Below are 19,683 nucleotides of genomic sequence, written 5' to 3' on the forward strand. Positions count from 1 at the left end.
AGATAATTACTTGTTGTGTGAAAAACTAATTATTTGTAAAATTTGAATCATTTGCTATATGAGTTGAATTAGGTCAAATTTAGTAAAAGATAAAATGATATGATTATTTTATTAGTTTTAAAAGTTTGATCTAAATGTTTTAAGGAGTTACAAATTTTGTCATAAATTTTGGAGCTCAAAAGTTTTTTAAAGTTGTGATCTTAAGTGTTTTGAAACCTCCATAAGTTATGGATATGAAAGTTTTTTTTAAAAAAAAATTGATTTAAAGTTTTTATGGAGTTACAAACTTGGAGTTAATGTTTTAAAGAATTCCATAAATTGTTTAGACACACATGCATGCTATCTAAGGAAAGGTGTATGATTTTGATAAAGTTTTATCAAAGCATCTCGTATCAGAAATCTGAACTTTGGTAAGAAAGTCAATAAAGTATTGATTTCTAGAAGTCCAACTGATTTCTGAGTACATGTCAAAGCTAGTGGGAGCATAAGTGTTATGCTAATAATCATCATGTTAGTGGGAGCATGATAATTATTGTTAGTGTTGCAAGTTAGCAATGTTAATTATAGAAAACAAAAGTTTCAATTCGTGAGGTTGCAGGGATTGAAAAAGTTGTTTTGCTATAATTAAGGGAGAGGATATACTTCATTTCAGTTCTAAAGGCTTAGATTGAGACCTTAATCATCTTTAGTCAAGAATATATATATGAATTTCATGTTGGATTGGTTCAACTTAAGGAAATTCTATATATTGCGTTCTCAAAATTCGATTATGATTACGGCATCCCTCTTCATAGTCAAATTTTGAAAACATGGCAAATAAAAATATTGTAGCAAAAGTCTGGTCTAGAATCATGTCTTTATGTGAGACATCATGAATCGTGTACCATTTGTTTTGGGTACAGGATCGATTGCATGTGCTATAATATTTGTCATTTCTAAATTTTTCCAAATGCCCAGAGGCATTAAGAAGGGAAAAGGTCTAGAATTGGATATGACTAAAATGATTAAGCAATTGTCGAGGACAATCTGAGGTTTACCAAAGATTGGTTGCTCAGGGACAGTTGGAAGTATAGTGCTAATTTTGGAAGGACCATATTGACATATTCTGAAAAGAGGCATCTCTTATTCAGAAGTGATAGTCAAAATGAGAATATGGAGTTGTCTCCATAGGTGGAAGTTATCTGTGTAAGATTAGAAAACTTAATGCAAGAAGCATGTCCAAAGCAATGTACTTTGAATATGAGACTTAGTTTCCATGGAGTTGATCTCCATTGGAATACCTTATAATGACTGTTGACAAGTCTTTGTGACTTTGTACATATTCATTACAGGAGGGTCAGTGCATATAAGTTTAAAATCTAAACAGATTTCGATAAATGATAGGAATTTGAAATTCTCACATTTTTCGATAAGGATTTGGGAGTGTGAAATTAGAATCATTGAAATTATGTTCAATTGGTTTATTTCACAAAGTAAGGATCATAGACAAACATAGAGTGCGTACTTGGTGTATAGCAAAGCTATTGTTTAAGAAAAACATAGTGTACATGCTTGGAGCATGGGATAACTAGTGTTTTTAATTCAAGTATAAAGTTGATAAAACCGAAACAATGAATAATGAGTAATCAGTATGGAGATAAATAAAAGTGTTTATTTATATTCATAGGGTTTGATACCATATTTGATTCATTTATTCTTGTGTTTCACTTTGCATGTTTTGACTTCCAGAATAACTAAGTCGCTCTTCCTGAATGATTAAGTTATTCAAACCATCCACAGTTGGTCATATGTTGGAAGTAGATATGAATCAAGACTGTCATAGGTTAGTTTGTAGAGGTCCAAGTTGGTGGACAAAGTGGTGCTACAATACTCATGAGTGCTCATAAGTTCTGAGTATTGGATTCAACCCGCGCTCATTTGAATCATTTCATGGATTTTATCACGAGTGATCATGAGACGATAATATCTTATATTCTTCAAACCTAGAGATATGAGTTGTTACTATGAGTTGGTTATACATTGATTGCACGAAAACACATTTGGTAACTCGATGTTATAAAATGTGCCTTTGTGTATGATTCAACAAGTAGTAGAACAAGCCATATGAGTCGAAGTTTATCCATTCCTTTTACCTTCGGGATAAAAGCGATATTTGTGGGCCCCTCGATGATTTATCGATGACACATGTGAGTGCTTGGCCAAGCCAGGACTGATTTGATTTGTTCAATCAGTCAGTCATCATAAATCGAAAATCGGGAAACAACAAATGGACAGAGAGAATGATTATAATCCATGTCTCAGTCCATATGATATCTAGAATGGAGGAATATATGATCCCTTATCTAATGGACAAGTCATTGACAAAGGTCAGAGTTCGTTGACAAGATCAGAGTTCGACAGCAGCTTTAAGAGCTACGATTGCCAGTTGGTTTTTAAAGTCATACTCAATAATAGTTTTAGATTTATCCAAGTGGGAGACTGTTGGATTAATGTCTAAGTCCATAACTATATTTGGTATGTACTTGACCCGACCCGGCATGGTCCATTTGGGTTGCACTTCACCGGCACAATTTATATGGATAGTCTTTTGAGAATAGTATATTTATGATTTATATTAATATATTCTAAGTTCTAATATATTAATATGGAATCATATTATTTAATTAGTATTGATCAAGAATTAATTTAGAATTAATTAAGTGATCAAAAAGAACTAATTAAATATGGACTCTTATATATATATGGAATGGGCCAAGTTCATTTAGGTTGGGCTAAGCTTTCATGGATGGTCCATGGAGCTTTTAACCCATGGATCCTATGTAAATGAAAGGTCATGGGTATTAGGGTTTACATGGATGTAACCCTAATCCTCCATAATATATAAAGGGGTCCTTGGCTCACAAAATTGGCACAAGTGTGTGAAAATAAGAGTGGGCCGATTTTAGTGTGAATACATATTCTCTCAAGTTCTTCCAAGGTGTTTTGGTGATTTGTGATTCCATTTGAGGCTTCCACATTATTGGGGCTAAGCTCTTAAAGCTTGAAGACATCAAGCTACATCAAAAGGTATGTCATCTAACTAGAACTTTGTAGTATAGGTGCTTCATAATATGCTAGTTAGGATGAAACCTTGGAATATTTAATATTTGCATGTATAATAGAGAAAACATAGATCCAAGGTTTATAGGGTTGCATGTACACCATAGGAGTGTTAGAATGCTCAAAACCCAACAAATCACACTTAAGGTGAGGTCATACCCCTACGTTTTCACGATTTTCAATTGTTTTAAGGAGGGAATACAAGTAAAACACAAGAAATCTTGTGTTTAAAAATATAAATCGCTTATTATGTTTTCTTGCCGTTTATATGCATTCTTACGTAAAATTAGTAAATATGCGAAACAACGTTACCACCAAATTTACAAACATTTACCAAACATTTTAAAATGCAAAGGTTTTCATTTCAGTAGAACACAAACTTAAAAACTATAATAGGTATAGTTTATGAACAAAGGTACTATATTACAAAGTCCAGGTTACCACACGGAAACGAAATTATAAACTATAATAGGTATAGTTTATGGAACAAAGGTACTATTTTTACAAAATTACTTGTTATAAACTAAAAGGGTTTTCAGTTATTACTCGTAAACACGTTGAAGCAATTTGTGAGACGTATTCGCGTACTTATCTAAGTATGGGTAAAAGTCATGCCTTATAACCAGAGTCCCTTGTAGGGAGAGCGAGATATTTGTGTATAGATCTATACGGGACTGACAATCCTGCCTCCTGACTTTTAGCTATAGTTATCTGGGGTGACAAATGTCATTAACGGTACTAACGTCTGAAGAACATCGTATCAGGATATCTGTCATATTAGTATGGTTATAAGAACTCACATGGAGAAAACATCGACTCATTCACGTAGTAATATACTTTTCAAACGGTCTTAAGGGTTAGTAACTATGTGATTACTTAGTATATACATCAGGGTTATATACAATTAATATCTGGTAGACAGTGGAATGTGTGTATTCTGGCATACTTCCTGTTCCTTGTTTGGTTGTGGGCTTAGGGCAGAATCATCCAATCAACTGTCTGTTCGATCTCGATTATATATAACTCGTATGTACTAAGTAATCATGGTATAGTATTAACATCACATCCAGTTTACAGGGAAAACACGTCTTCAACTAGTTTTACGTAATAATGAAACTACATGTTATTAATTTAAGTATGGTAAAATACTTGTATTTTCGGTCTTTGAACATTAAAGACTACAGCTCACTTTTATCGAAAATATAGGATTTTCCAGGATAATCATCATTGTTTTAGAATTTAACTTTCTGGAAACAAATACGATTACTTACATGTCGGTGTGATTACTTAGTTGATACATTTAAGTTAGATACAATGAAGATCCGATAGGCAGTGGAATGTGTGATTTCCGCCTTACTTCTTGTTCCTTGTTTGGTTGTGGGCTTAGGGTAGATCCATACATTCAACTGTCGATTCGATCTTTTATTATATATAACTTGTATGCACTAAGTAATCATGGTAGGAACTGGTATTAGTCGCTTTACTTATACAAATTTAAAGCGTTATGTCATTCTTTAAGCATAAGAAACATATATATTTTGGTCTTAAGGCCTAAGACTACATTCCATTTTACTAATAAAATGTAGGATTTTCTTAAGGAAAACACTTAACACATCTAAAAAGGATGATTGTGATTAATTCTGTAGTTACCTAGTGAATATGTTAGGGTTATATACAATGAAGATCTGATAGACAATGGAATGTGTGATTTCCGCCTTACTTCATGTTCCTTGTTTGGTTGTGGACTTAGGGAAAATCCACACATTCAACTGTCCATTCAATCTGAATTATATATGACTTGTATTCACTAGGTAATTGTAGAAGGTACTTCTATGGTCATTACTTATTAAGAAAATATAGGATTTTCTGGAGGAACACACGAACATTTTCAAGGAACATAGAACATACTTTTTAAAACAAAAATGCTTATGAACTCACCAACTTAAATGTTGACACTTTTTCAAAACCACTTGTATTCTAAGGAAAATAGTTGACAGATACACACACAGGGTTCGAGAAAATGGAGCATACTTTAGCTTCAAGTCTTTGTTTTACTATTTACTTTTAGAGTAAATCAAGTTGTCATTCGAGTATAATGTAAACACTTTATTATTAATACAATGATTGTTGTTGCTTTGATTACTATTATTCATTGTTATGATACTGTACATGACGTCCTCCGCCCCCGAACGTTTCCGCCATTCCGGTTTGGGGGTGTGACAGATTGGTATCAGAGCATTGTTTATAGTGAACTAAGTATATCAATCCATATAAGATATACAACTATAAATACAATGGGACTAAAACACTCTGACCAAGAGTTATACTTTTTAAATATAATAATATTTTTATAAAAGTATACACGCATACATATATACTAGAACAGTGTCATAATAAGAACAAAACAGAAGTATTAAGATTGTTGAACAGCACGAGTAGGCCTTGGGATATATAGTCAGGTCTGGGATGAATATAGCCTGATCAACTATATTTATTCGAGAGGTGATTAGCATATGCCTAGGAATGGTCGTGGTATTGTAACAAGTCTAAAACTTACCAACTATACATACAAAAGGAACACCAGAACCAAACATAAGATTTAAAATACTATAGGAGTATTTTATGATACTATACAATAACAACAAGTCTAAAAACTTATCATCTTCATATACCAAGAAACTCTAGAATCAAACATAAAGTTAAAATACTATAGGAGTATTTTAAGGTACTATAAATAACCTATGTAAAAACTAAAAGACCATTACTGGTAGGTCTATAATTGTTGAGTGTATATGCTAAGGTTATATATAATTGAGATTTTATAGACTTAGAATTTGTGATTTTCGCTCTACTTCCTGTTCCTTGTTTGGTTGTGGTCTTAGAGTAGGATAACTTATTCGAAGGTCTATTCGATCTTAGTTATATATAACTGGTATGCACTACGTAATTATAGGAGGACCCGGTAAGGATCACCCCATAAAAATTTCAATAGAAATGTTTTATTAATCTCATAGATTCTTTAGACACCCATATTCTCGCACAAACGACATATCTAGACATCGCAACCCCACTACAATAGCCAACAGAGGAGTCGAGGAAGAACCAGAAGGGATTCATGAGGAGAATTCCGAGAAGGGATTAGACGAAGAGAAAGGCACTAGAGAGATCGTTAATAAACCTTACCCTATCAGGATCAGACATGAGAGGCCCGCTCGTACATTCGGGTTCAAGCTCTCCATCGCAAAGTAATAGATATCAGTAGCAAAGCCCAGAACATGACGATGCAAATCCAACACATCCACGAAGAACAAAGAACACCATATGGATGTCATGCCTATAAGTAGATCAGTAAAACGATATGGACTACCTACACTCTTTAGAGGAAGAAATAGCCACCATGGGACAGCCAACGCAAGATCCCTCGAAGAAACAACAAATTGTTACTTTTCATGCTGCTACAACCCCTGCCACTCCAGCACCCGCCAATCGATATGATGGAACCCTTCCAAAATGTAACGAGTGTAACTTCCATCACACCGGAGTTTTCCGGGAGATACATTGCAAAAAGTTGCAACAGGAAGGGGCACACTGCCCGTTTCTGTAAGGCACCGACACAACCCATCACCCAAGTCCCCGACTTTGGAGTAAGCCCGACTTGATACAAGTATGGTGAAACTGGACACTTCAAGAGAGATTGTCCAAGAGCAAGGAATGCTGGTGGTGATGGAAGGGTACTTATGATCACAGCAGGAGAGACTCTCCCGGAACCACCTGTGAATATCGGTACGTTCCCAAACAATAATGTTTAGGCCTAGAAATTTTCAAAAACTAGTGCTAATTAACTCATAATCATAAATTGCTCCCCATACGAACAAATCACATCACTCATATAAAAATTAAGGATCCCTGCAGGTGAGCTATGATGGCTTAGTGTAAACGTTAGGGTCATATATAATTAAGATTCTATAGGCTTAGAATGCGTGATTCCGCCTTATTTCTTGTTCCTTGTCTGGTTGTGGATTTAGGGCAGAGTCACTCAGTCAACTGTCTTCTCAATCTTAATTATACATGACTTGTATACACCAAGCAACTATAGAGGGACCTGGTAGGGATTGTATTATGAAATTTCGTCATTGTCAATTATTGGAGCACTCGTACTGTAAGTACTCGCTAAATGCGGTACAAAATGTTCGCAGTAGTAATAACAAGGATAAAACTGAAAGCACTGAAAACATACACATAGAATGCACTATCGCTCTAACGAATACTTTTTCCTAAACGGTTTAACATCTATTTCTATAAGAAATTCCGACGTCGTCATTCGACATGGATTGGCTTGGTCCTCGCCTTTCCAATTTTATGTGCTACGAAAAGATCCTACACCTTAATCAAACGACTAGCAAAACCCTTTTCAATCGATATCGACAAACCCAACACAAACCTCCGAATCGTTTCTCGTTTCAAAACTTCGAAGTACCCATACGAGGAGTACCATACCTTCTGTAACAGACCTTTCGGGAATGCCACTCATATGGCAGTACAAGTTCAAGCACATAGGCTAGGGACAAATACGGTTAACCTATCATCACTAAGTGTATACGTGAGGGTGGTATATAATTAAGATTCTACGGACTTAGGATGTGTGTTTCCGTGCTATCACCTGTTCCTTGTCTAGTTGTGGACTTGGGGCAAAGTCACCCATCCGACCGTCTTATCAATATTAATTATATACGACTTGTATACACAAGGCAATGATAGATGAACCAGGTATGAATCCAACCATGAACTTTAGGACAAAGCTGCCCAGTACTACGAGTGAACATGCTAACATCCAAATGAACGTACACAAGTAAGCCAAACTCACACACTCACTACCGATCAAAACAGCGACGAAATAGTGAAGGTCCGCCGGAACGCCCAACGAGGATCTGAATGTAAATTTCGGGAACAGAAGTACACACTCACTGGAGAACAAGAAGATCAAAGGGAACAGAAGTACACACATCTTTCCTCAACCCATGATGTACCACTCAGAATGTAAATTTCGGGACGAAATTCTCTCTAACGGGGGGATAATGTAACACCAGTCAAATTTAGGTCAAAGACAATTCCCATAAATATAACAAACACATATTATAATAAATTTACTTTAATCTTTAAATGAATTTTTCATTCAATACTACAAGTCTATACGATCCCAAAAATATATAGAACGTCTAAATCTGATTTCACATGAAGAAGTTATGATAAATTCTATCACTGTAGCCTTTACAACAAGTAGAAATTAAAATAGACTTAGAATTAACTATTGGAGTCTAAAGGAAAGTTTTAGTACTGGGAAATACGTACGTGTGGATATAAAGAACGTCAAAAACGGATCTCATATGGAAAAGTTATGACCTTCCGTAGATACAGCTGTCTAAGAGCATGACACGTGTCAGAAACCCTAATCTGACTGGACTCACGACGTGAGTCTTATTTCTCACGATGTGAGGAGTCAAAATGCCACTTTTCCAGCCTAGAATGTAGATGGCAACTCTGCGTATAAGGCTCACGATGTGAGCATGATTTCTCACGACATGAGGAGTCAAACGGACACTAATCGAGGCTAGAAGACAACTGGGAAGCCTACAGACGACTCATGAAAGCTCACGACGTGAGCATGTGAGGCTCACGACGTGATAGAACAAAAGTCAGCCTATAAATAGCAAGCTCGACCATTTCCTTATTTACACCAAAATCTTTCCTCTCTCTCTCGTTTTGCTGAGTACGTGCCACTTCACGAGCCGATGATCACTAACTGGTGTTAGTTTCTAGCTAGATTCTACTCGCAATCACACTTAAGGTGAGTTCATACCCCTACGTTTTCATGATTTTCAATTGTTTTAAGGGGGGGAATACAAGTAAAACACAAGAAATCTTGTGTTTAAAAATATAAATCGTTTATTATGTTTTCTTACCGTTTATATGCATTCTTACGTAAAATTAGTAAATATGTGAACCAATGTTACCACCAAATTTACATACATTTACCAAATATGTTAAAATGCAAAGGTTTTCATTTTAGTAGAACACAAACTTATAAACTATAATGGGTATAGTTTATGGACCAAAGGTACTATTTTACAAAGTTCAGGTTACAACACGAAAACAAACTTATAAACTATAATAGGTATAGTTTATGGAAAAAAGGTACTATTTTTACAAAATTACATGTTATAAACTAAAAGGGTTTTCAGTTATTACCCGTAAACACATTGAAGCAATTTGTGAGACGTATTTGTGTACTTATCTAAGTACGGGTAAAAGTCCTGCCTTATAACCAGACTCTCTTGTATGGAGAGCGAGATATTTGTGTATAGATCTATATGGGACTGACAATCCTGCGCCCTAACTGTTAGCTACAGTTATCTGGGGTGACAAATGTCATTAACGGTACTAACTTCTGAAGAACGTCGTATCAGGATATCCGTCATATTAGTATGGTTATAAGAACTCACATGGAGAAAAAAACGACTCATTCACGTAGTAATATATTTTTCAAACAGCCTTAAGGGTTAGTAACTAAATGATTACTTAGTATATACATCAGGGTTATATACAATTAATATCCAGTAGATAGTGGAATATGTGTTTTTCCAACTTACTTCTTGTTCCTTGTTTGGTTGTGGGCTTAGGGCAGAATCATCCAATCAACTGTCTGTTCGATCTTGATTATATATAACTCGTATGTACTAAGTAATCATGGTATGGTATTAACATCACATCCAGTTTACAGGGCAAGCACCTATTCAACTAGTTTTACTTAATAACAAAACTACATGTTATTAATTTAAGTATGGTAAAATACTTGTATTTTCGGTCTTTGAATATTAAAGACTACAACTCACTTTTATGGAAAATATAGGATTTTCCAGGATAAACATCATTGTTTTACAATTTAACTTTCCAGAAACAAATACGATTACTTACATGTCGGCTTGATTACTTAGTGGATACGTTTAAGTTAGATACAATGAAGATCCGGTAGGCAGTGGAATGTGTGATTTCGGTCTTACTTCCTGTTCCTTGTTTGGTTGTGGGCTTAGGGCAGATCCACACATTCAACTGTCCATTCGATCATTGATTATATATAACTTTTATGCACTAAGTAATCATGGTAGCAACTGGTATTAGTCACTTTACTTATACGAATTTGAAGTGTTATATGTCATTCTTTAAGCATAAGAAACATATATATTTTGGTCTTAAGGCCTAAGACTACATTCCATTTTACTAAGAAAATATAGGATTTTCTTAAGGAAAACACTTAACACATCTAAAAAGGATCATTTTGGTTAATTATGTAGTTACCTAGTGAATACGTTAGGGTTATATACAATGAAGACCCGATAGACAGTGGAATGTGTGATTTCCGCCTTACTTCCTGTTCCTTGTTTGGTTGTGGACTTAGGGAAGATCCACACATTCAACTGTCCATTGGATCCGGATTATATATAACTTGTATTCACTAGGTAATTGTAGAAGGAACTGGTATGGTCATTACTTATTAAGAAAATATAGGATTTCTGGAGGAACAGACGAACATTTTCAAGGAACATAGAGCATACTTTTTAAAACAAAAATGTTTATGAACTCATCGATTTAAATGTTGACACTTTTTCAAAACCACTTGTATTCTCAGGAAAATAGTAGACAGATACACACACAGGGTCTGAGAAGATGGAGCATAGTAGCTTCAAGTCTTTGTTTTACTATTTACTTTTAGAGTAAATCAAGTTGTGATTCGAATACAATGTAAACACTTTATTATTAATACAATTTTTGTTGTTGCTTTGATTACTATTATTCATTGTTATGATATGGTACATGACGTCCTCCGCCCCCGAACGTTTCCGTTGTTCCGGTTTGGGGGTGTGACAACAGCTACGTGTTGTTACATGGGGTCGATACGGACCCGGGGGTTAACGCGGACCCAACACAACCATGTGTTGTTATATTTGTTCCTGTATTTGATGTGTGTGATATTTAAGGAAGCTCACTAAACTATGTGCTTATAGTTATGTTATGGTTTCAGGTACTTCCGGTACGAAATGGAAGGGCCTGACGTGAGGGCAGAGCATCCCCCTCATGTTTCTGCATTTATGATTTTTGTTACTCTGATGTTTTTGATTAGTAGCGCGGTTGTTTCTGAGACATATGATGTATGGAATTACTGATTTTAAAAATGAAAAAAAAATAGCAGTGTTTTGAGACGTTACACGGGGAATGGTGTATTTTATTTTTAGTTTAATTACTTTTAGTTATTTGATCCTTTTGTGGGGTAAAAACCGCAAAAACTTGTTTTTCTGCAATAATTTAATTTTTATGTTTGTTCAGTAGCCACATCGTGGCCACTAAACAGTCAGTTTTTAGTTTATTTGCTTTTAGTGATTTATGACCCGACGATCCAAAACTACAATAGTTCCACCAATTAAAAATTCATTGATGTGTGTGAAACGAACTAGTTTTAATCCTACTAACTTAGACACAAAATAAACACACGAAAGGCAGTGAATCTATCGATTAGTAATATAGTTCAAGCAAGTAGGGTATCGAACACAGGGAACGGTAAACAATTAAAATAAATGCTAATATTATCTAAATAAAACAAGTTGATAAAAGGTTTTCTCTAGTTTTACAAGACTAGAAACTTACTAACTAATACTTAGATTAATTAACTAAAACTTAGATAAGCAAAGATTCAACTAAATTCAATAATGAAAGGAACTTCTGTTTAGTTCAACTCAATTGATCCTATGGTTGACATTATGGCAATAGTGCAATGGATTGATTTTTCTATTGGCTACCGATTCAGGTGATTAGATTCACGTTCGCTACACTAATCCTTAGAGAACAAACTAACTCAAACAGTGGCCAGTTGTCTAATTTAATTCAATTCACTAGATTATTTATTCGGGTTAATTAAGACTTGTAATAGCTAACTAAATTGGTCCTTTAGTTAACCTCTCGTTGATGGTCATCACACAAGCTCACACATGAATTTACCTATTTTTCTATTAATTCTAGTTTCACAGTCGCTAATCCTAGTAATATAATAAAGTGGTCACATAAATTATATGAGGTAACAATTAAGAGATGTTCATGCAGCTTAATTATCTTCCTATTAACAGAAAAATAGTTATCATTCACACATAAGGTTCTTTAACAAGCTAGAATCAACAAAATCACCAATATTAAATCAATCCTACCATTAATCAAACCATAGTTTCAACATTGTCTCCCCAAACAGAAGCTAAAAGGTTTTAGCTCATGATTAAGGCAGTAAAACACTCAAAAACGAAATCAATTGGTAAAAACATAGTTCAAACAAGAGATTAGGTAAAGAGTAAACTTGATTTTGCCTTAATTCTCCCCAAAATCGAATGTAGGGTTGATTCTTCACTTTCCAGAGCTTCACCAGCGCTTTCAATCGTATCTTAGCCTCGAAGGGTTCCTCAATATGCTAGGTTATCGATCTGAAAGTCCCTTTATATAGATTTTCACAAAACAGAGGCTACTCGGCGAGTCCAGTGACCTACTCGGCGAGTCCGTCACTTAAAACCCGTGTACGGCAAGTCAACGCGTCCAGAATCGCGAAAGTTCGATACGACTCGCCGAGTAGTCGACCCTACTCGCCGAGTCCGTTTGGAATCAGCATTTTCTCAAAACACGAAAGTCGTCCGAAATTGTGTCTAGTTTTCAGAACAATTTGAATCTCGTCAATCGGAGTTACGGTTCATGAGATATGGCTAAAACACTGACGAGGGGTTAAGCTGTCCAGCAACATCCTTCTTTCTTCAAAATCCAAGATCCAAGCTTCCAATCGCTAGTTCCGCTTCCTTTTCCACCCGAGCATGTCTTTTATTGCTGAAATTGAAATATTAAGCTAATTAAGTACCTTTTGTCCATAAAATGATATAAAATCAACAATAATTAATAAGATAATGAATGATTTCTATGACTAAATAAGCCCATATCAAAATACCCCACACTTGACTTTTGCTTGCCCCCAAGCAAAACCGAATTTTAGCACGCTAATATCACATAATACAATCCCAATTGAACCCAGCCATTATGCCAAGACCGCAACGCATGCATTTGTGTCTAAATTTTTTCCTAAGGACCCCCCTAATTCTAAATACTCACAATCCTCATAAACACTCGCCCACTTCTTTTGAACAATGCTCATTTTATGCATCCCTCCGAATCCATCCGCAGAAAACATCCTAGCCTCAAGGTATTTTTGGTCAAGCAACCCAAGCATACATAATCTAGAAAATTACAACTTTTCGATACCACTATGGAGCTATTAGAATTCTTCACTTTCTTGATAATTTGAACTTTGATTTCTTCAAATTTGCCACCTTTTGATTTTTGGTATCTTCACTTTTGAATTTCTTCGGAATTTTGATCTTTTGATCTCACACTTTAACTTTGATGCTCCAAAAATTCTTTAAACTTTTCTTGTAATTCTCTCTCTTTTTTTTAACATGTAACTCACTTTTTTTTCACTCAAAACCTACATGCTTAAGTAGGGGCGCTCAACTTCAACCTTTATTGATTAATGATAACAATTTTCCTGGATACATTTCAAGTACACGATGCTAAACATATTGCGATCCTCAAACTAAGCGAGGTTGTGTTTTTGTCCCATGATTTCACTAGAATAAAGAAGGCCACAAATGCACTAGAACGTATATAGGCTCAACTAAACATTTGGGTCCTCATGCAATCATCAAATATAATACTAGCATGATCCCTAATTGCTTTTACCAAAATATCTAAATTAGCCCTAGCAATTTTATGCAAAATTTTAAAATTAATCTAAATTTTAACTAAATGTAACCAACCCCCTACCCCACACTTAATTTATGCAATGTCCCCATTGCATATTATGCATGAATAAGAAAACATAAAAATAAAGAGGGAATTGGAGCAAACTCCCCTGGGATAGTAGTGGCGAGGTTGATATCTCTTATCTTCAGCTCCATCTTCAATTGACTTTAGACATGTGAACAGCTCATCCATGTCGTGGGTGTCAAAATCTCGTGTGGTACAGTCTTTATAAAAACTCCAAATATAAGGGAAAAACTCTTGGAAATGCTCGGAAAATGATCTTCAAAGAATAGTACCAATGCCCATATCAAATGTCATCAAATCTTCAGCTCAAAAGTAAGAAGAATGAGCCACTCGTCGAGTAAGTATGTAGACTCGCCGAGTTGAAGCGTAAATGGCAGAAGAATCGTGAATTTTCACATGGACTCGGCGAGTCCATAAGATGCACTCGGCGAGTAGACCGCTGTGTGACAAAAATTTTATTCTGCCCAAGTCCGTTTATGATGTATGGGGGTTATATAAACTAATAATTTCCCTCATTTTTCTTCAGGGAATAAACACTCTTTAACCCTTCTATCTATTGGACTCATAGCTTGACTCAAAACTTCGTTTCCTCTCTCGCCTAGACTCGATTTCTCGCTTCGTCAGCCTTGACTCTAGACCCTCACATGCAATCCTAAGCTTCAAACTGAAAAGATCAAAACAACACACAAGTAATAGAAAAAGGAAAACAAACATCTAAATTAAATTCCTAAATTACCCTAATAAACTAGAAGTTTAAAAAAGAAAAAAAAAAGCAAACTCTAATGACGGGTTGCCTCCCGCAAGCGCTTCTTTTTGTGCGAGTCTTTAGCTGGACTCCCAACTTAATAAACTTCTAATAAATTCGATGCCCATCCATCCATTGCATTAAATATTTTCTTTGGACCAATTTGTAAAATTCGACTCTTTGCTTCAAAAATTGGCCAAACGAGCTTCAATATATAAAACCCAAGAATCTTGATAAGGGTTGGGACCGGTCGGGTACTAATCATAAATGGATCGTGATTTAGAACTTTCTCCAAAGTTGGAATCGTCACCCAATGCTTCGAAACACAAACCGGAAGAACAGGGGACCATGTCGTGGTAATGGTCAAACCACGGCTTGGTTCCTGCAACTCAGGTTTTTCTTGTTCTTCATCTGACCTCTCTGCTAGCAATCTTTCCAGCTCCTCCAAATCTTTTTCTGGATTAAAATCTTCATCTTTTAACTCTAGCTCTTGTAACTCAGATTTCTATTGTTCATTAGGCAAGATGTTATCTAACCATCTTCCAAATTCCTTCAAATCATCATCTGAGTCATATTCCTCATCTTCTAGCTCTTGTGACTTAGATGTCCCTTGTGTGTTGGGCAAGATGTTATCTAACCATCTTCCAAATTTCTTCAAATCTTCATCTGAGTCATACTCCTCATCTTCTTGCTCAATTTCCTGTACTACTTCCTCAAGAAAAGCATCAAGAGCATCGAGATTTGGAAAATACATAATAAATAAAAATAAAAATAAAAATAAAAATTAAACTAAATAAAAAAAATTAATCAACAAATAAAAAAATGATAACAATTAGCAAATAAAATTAACTATTTAGAACCGTTCCCCGGCAACGGCGCCAAAAACTTGATGTGTGTGAAACGAACTAGTTTTAATCCTACTAACTTAGACACAAAATAAACACACGAAAGGCAGTGAACCTATCGATTAGTAATATAGTTCAAGCAAGTAGGGTATCGAACACAGGGAACGATAAACAATTAAAATAAATGCTAATATTATCTAAATAAAACAAGTTGATAAAAGGTTTCTCTAGTTTTACAAGACTAGAAACTTACTAACTAATACTTAGATTAATTAACTAAAACTTAGATAAGCAAAGATTCAACTAAATTCAATAATGAAAGGAACTTATGTTTAGTTCAACTCAATTGATCCTATGGTTGACATTATGGCAATAGTGCAATGGATTGATTTTTCTATTGGCTACCGATTCAGGTGATTAGATTCACGTTCGCTGCACTAATCCTTAGAGAACAAACTAACTCAAACAGTGGCCAGTTGTCTAATTTAATTCAATTCACTAGATTATTTATTCGGGTAAATTAAGACTTGTAATAGCTAACTAAATTGGTCCTTTAGTTAACCTCTCGTTGATGGTCATCACACAAGCTCACACATGAATTTACCTATTTTTCTATTAATTCTAGTTTCACAGTCGCTAATCCTAGTCATATAATAAAGTGGTCACATAAATTATATGAGGTAACAATTAAGAGATGTTCATGCAGCTTAATTATCTTCCTATTAACAGAAAAATAGTTATCATTCACACATAAGGTTCTTTAACAAGCTAGAATCAACAAAATCACCAATATTAAATCAATCCTACCATTAATCAAACCATAGTTTCAACATTGTCTCCCCAAACAGAAGCTAAAAGGTTTTAGCTCATGATTAAGGCAGTAAAACACTCAAAAACGAAATTAATTGGTAAAAACATAGTTCAAACAAGAGATTAGGTAAAGAGTAAACTTGATTTTACCTTAATTCTCCTCAAAATCGAATGTAGGGTTGATTCTTCACTTTCCAGAGCTTCACCAGCGCTTTCAATCGTATCTTAGCCTCCAAGGGTTCCTCTATATGCTAGGTTATCGATCTGAAAGTCCCTTTATATAGATTTTCACAAAACAGAGGCTACTCGGCGAGTCCAGTGACCTACTCGGCGAGTCCGTCACTTAAAACCCGTGTGCGGCAAGTCAGCGCGTCCAGAATCGCGAAAGTTCGATACGACTCGCCGAGTAGTCGACCCTACTCGCCGAGTCCGTTTGGAATCAGCATTTTCTCAAAACACGAAAGTCGTCCGACATTGTGTCTAGTTTTCAGAACAATTTGAATCTCGTCAATCGGAGTTACGGTTCATGAGATATGGCTAAAACACTGACGAGGGGTCAAGCTGTCCAGCAACATCCTTCTTTCTTCAAAATCCAAGATCCAAGCTTCCAATCGCTAGTTCCGCTTCCTTTTCCACCCGAGCATGTCTTTTATTGCTGAAATTGAAATATTAAGCTAATTAAGTACCTTTTGTCCATAAAATGATATAAAATCAACAATAATTAATAAGATAATGAATGATTTCTATGACTAAATAAGCCCATATCATCCATAATCAACTTTCCACAAAAAGAAGGACAAAGTGGTCGACGAATCATCTAGCACTTTCGAAGTTGACACATTTGAGCAATTTGAGAAGACTCCAAGCAAGAAAGAAGTAGGAAACGAGCCAGAAACCGAAGACGATTCAGAGGACGACATCAAGATCGAGGTAGAACAGATGGCGTACATAGCAGATATGACGATAGCAGAGTAGAAGAAGATGTGTGATAATGGGTCACGACTTGTGCATACAGAAATTCCAGACAATGCCAATTTCGAACTGAGGGGCACATTTTGGTCATGCTAAAAGATATGCCATTCTACAGGAAAGATCACGAAGATTCCTACAAGCATATTGACGAGGTTAACAACATTTCTAACTATTTCAGTATTCCCAATATACCTTGTGCAACGATGTTGTTGCAGATGCTTACGGTAACTTTTAGAGGAGCGGCAAAAGATTGGCTAAAGGCACCTCCACCTGGTGTTATCACTACATGGGCTCAACTTTGTGAAGAGTTCATCCAACAGTTTAGTCCACCATCCAATGTTGTAAAATTGAAGAATAATATAGCCAATTTGGAACAACAGATGGGAGAGTCCTTATATGAAGTGTGGTAGAGGTAAAAATGTTTGCTTAGAAATTGTCCTCAACACGACTTGAACGTGCAATAGGAGGTGTCTATTTTCTTTAACGGGGTGAATGGGATAACGAGGCAACTTCTTGACTCTCAAGGACCGATAACTAAGAAGAATCTGGCCACAATCACAGATTTAATTGAAGAATTCGCGAAGCACTCAAGAGAATACCATAACTCGCGAGAAGATGTTACAAGAGGTAAAGGTATTGGAGAAGGAGGAAACGAAAACTTGGTTGTAATAATGGCTAAACTCGAGAATATGGATCGGGAAATGACGAAGATGGATCAATCTATACATGAAATACGAGTTGGGTGTGATACTTGCAATGGTCTGCATTTGACTAAGGATTACGATCTATATGAGAATGGCAACCGGAAAGCATAAGTATACTACGCGAGTGGTGACCGATATGATGAAGATTGGATGAACCAAAAGAAGGATTGGTTGCCATACTACGAATACAAGAAGAAAAAGGATGAGAAGTATAGGAAAAGTGGTAGAGGGTTTTATCAAAAAGAACAGCCACCATCCGATAATGAATACGAGTTCGAGTATATTCTTGCATGCTTTGCAGACATTTTTGAGAAACAACATGACATGACTGATGCTACGATGAGGAACCAGCAAGCGGCGATAACAAATATTGACACTCAATTGGTTCAATTGACTAAACTCGTGAATGTGCGGTAACCACTCAAGAATCCCGAACCAAAAGCACAATCTCACGTTATGGCAAGAGATTTATTTTGAGCCATTTGTAAGGTACGATGCGGCCACCAAATAGCCTGATCCATAGCCGAAAGGAGTAAAGCCCGAAGCAAAAACAAAGTCGAGTTCTGTCCAATCCCCACGACATGGGGACATGGCCATCCCATGGCCACTAAAGGGTGAAAGTTCTTTGTTGTTAAAAAATACCAGCCTCCTATGCCATATCCATCTCGATCCCTCCAGAATCCTCTGGAGCCGGAACAGAAGAAATTCATGGAAAAAGTGTTATCCCTTATATTAATGCTTCATTCCTCAAATCTATGGCTAATATTCCCAATATAAATGGTGGATCCGAGCCGATTAACTCTACCTTGTGAATTTGGCAATTTCACTTCAATAAATGCTTTAGCCGATTCGAAGGCTAGAATAAATCTCATGCGATGCCATTTTACGAAAAGCTCGCTCTACCGAAGCTACAAAATATGAGAGTGATACTTCGAATGGAAGATCACTTAATCTCTCATCCATACAGGTTTGTAGAAGACTTATTGGTGAAGGTTGGAAAATTCATTTTTCCATTAGATTTTGTGGTTTTAGACATGAAAGAAGACGAAGACCTTCCCATAATCATGAGAAGACCATTCTTGAGTACCGCGAGAGCCCTCGTTGACATCCATGATTCAAAGCTCACACTTCGATTAGAAGACGAAGAAATCACCTTTGAAATGAACCAAGAAGTGAATCATGAAGAACCTTTAGATGAGGTGTTATAAGTGAATGATTTGGAAGGTAAAAGAATATAAGAAAATATTAACAAGTTAGATGAGATAGAGAAGTTTATGGAGGAGGAATTGAAAGCTTGGGAGAAGCCTAAAGTTGAAGAATTTAAGCTTATCAAGCCAAAAGTTTCAATTCCTATGACTTTTGAAGTATTCGCGTTCCCTACACCCAAGGATCGAGTAGATGAAGAAAACAAAGAAGAAAATTTTGATTTGGGTGATGATGAGGAGATGAGTGAGAATGAGATTGAACAAGAGAAAAACAATCCAATCATTGACAAGATGGAACTGGAAGAAAGAGAAGCAAAAGAAAAAGAAAAGAAGATACGACTTTCTAGGAAAAGTAAAGGTTTGAAACGCAAACACGAGGAAAACGCCAACACAAAGAATAA

At 35.8% G+C, this 19,683-nt stretch overlaps 1 non-coding gene across 1 annotated transcript; it reads right to left on the reverse strand.

Moving 5' to 3' along the window:
- Window positions 1–17,717: 17,717 nt before the first annotated feature.
- LOC145110364 (small nucleolar RNA R71) lies at window positions 17,718–17,824 on the reverse strand. Its single transcript, XR_013709746.1, has one exon. It is a non-coding gene; the product is annotated as a small nucleolar RNA R71 (small nucleolar RNA).
- Between the last annotated feature and the right edge of the window lie 1,859 nt (window positions 17,825–19,683).

The sequence above is a fragment of the Lactuca virosa genome, chromosome 4 (genome assembly GCF_052849685.1).
Source record: "Lactuca virosa cultivar CGN04683 chromosome 4, Lactuca_virosa_CGN04683_v6, whole genome shotgun sequence".
Classification (NCBI taxonomy): Eukaryota; Viridiplantae; Streptophyta; class Magnoliopsida; order Asterales; family Asteraceae; genus Lactuca; species Lactuca virosa.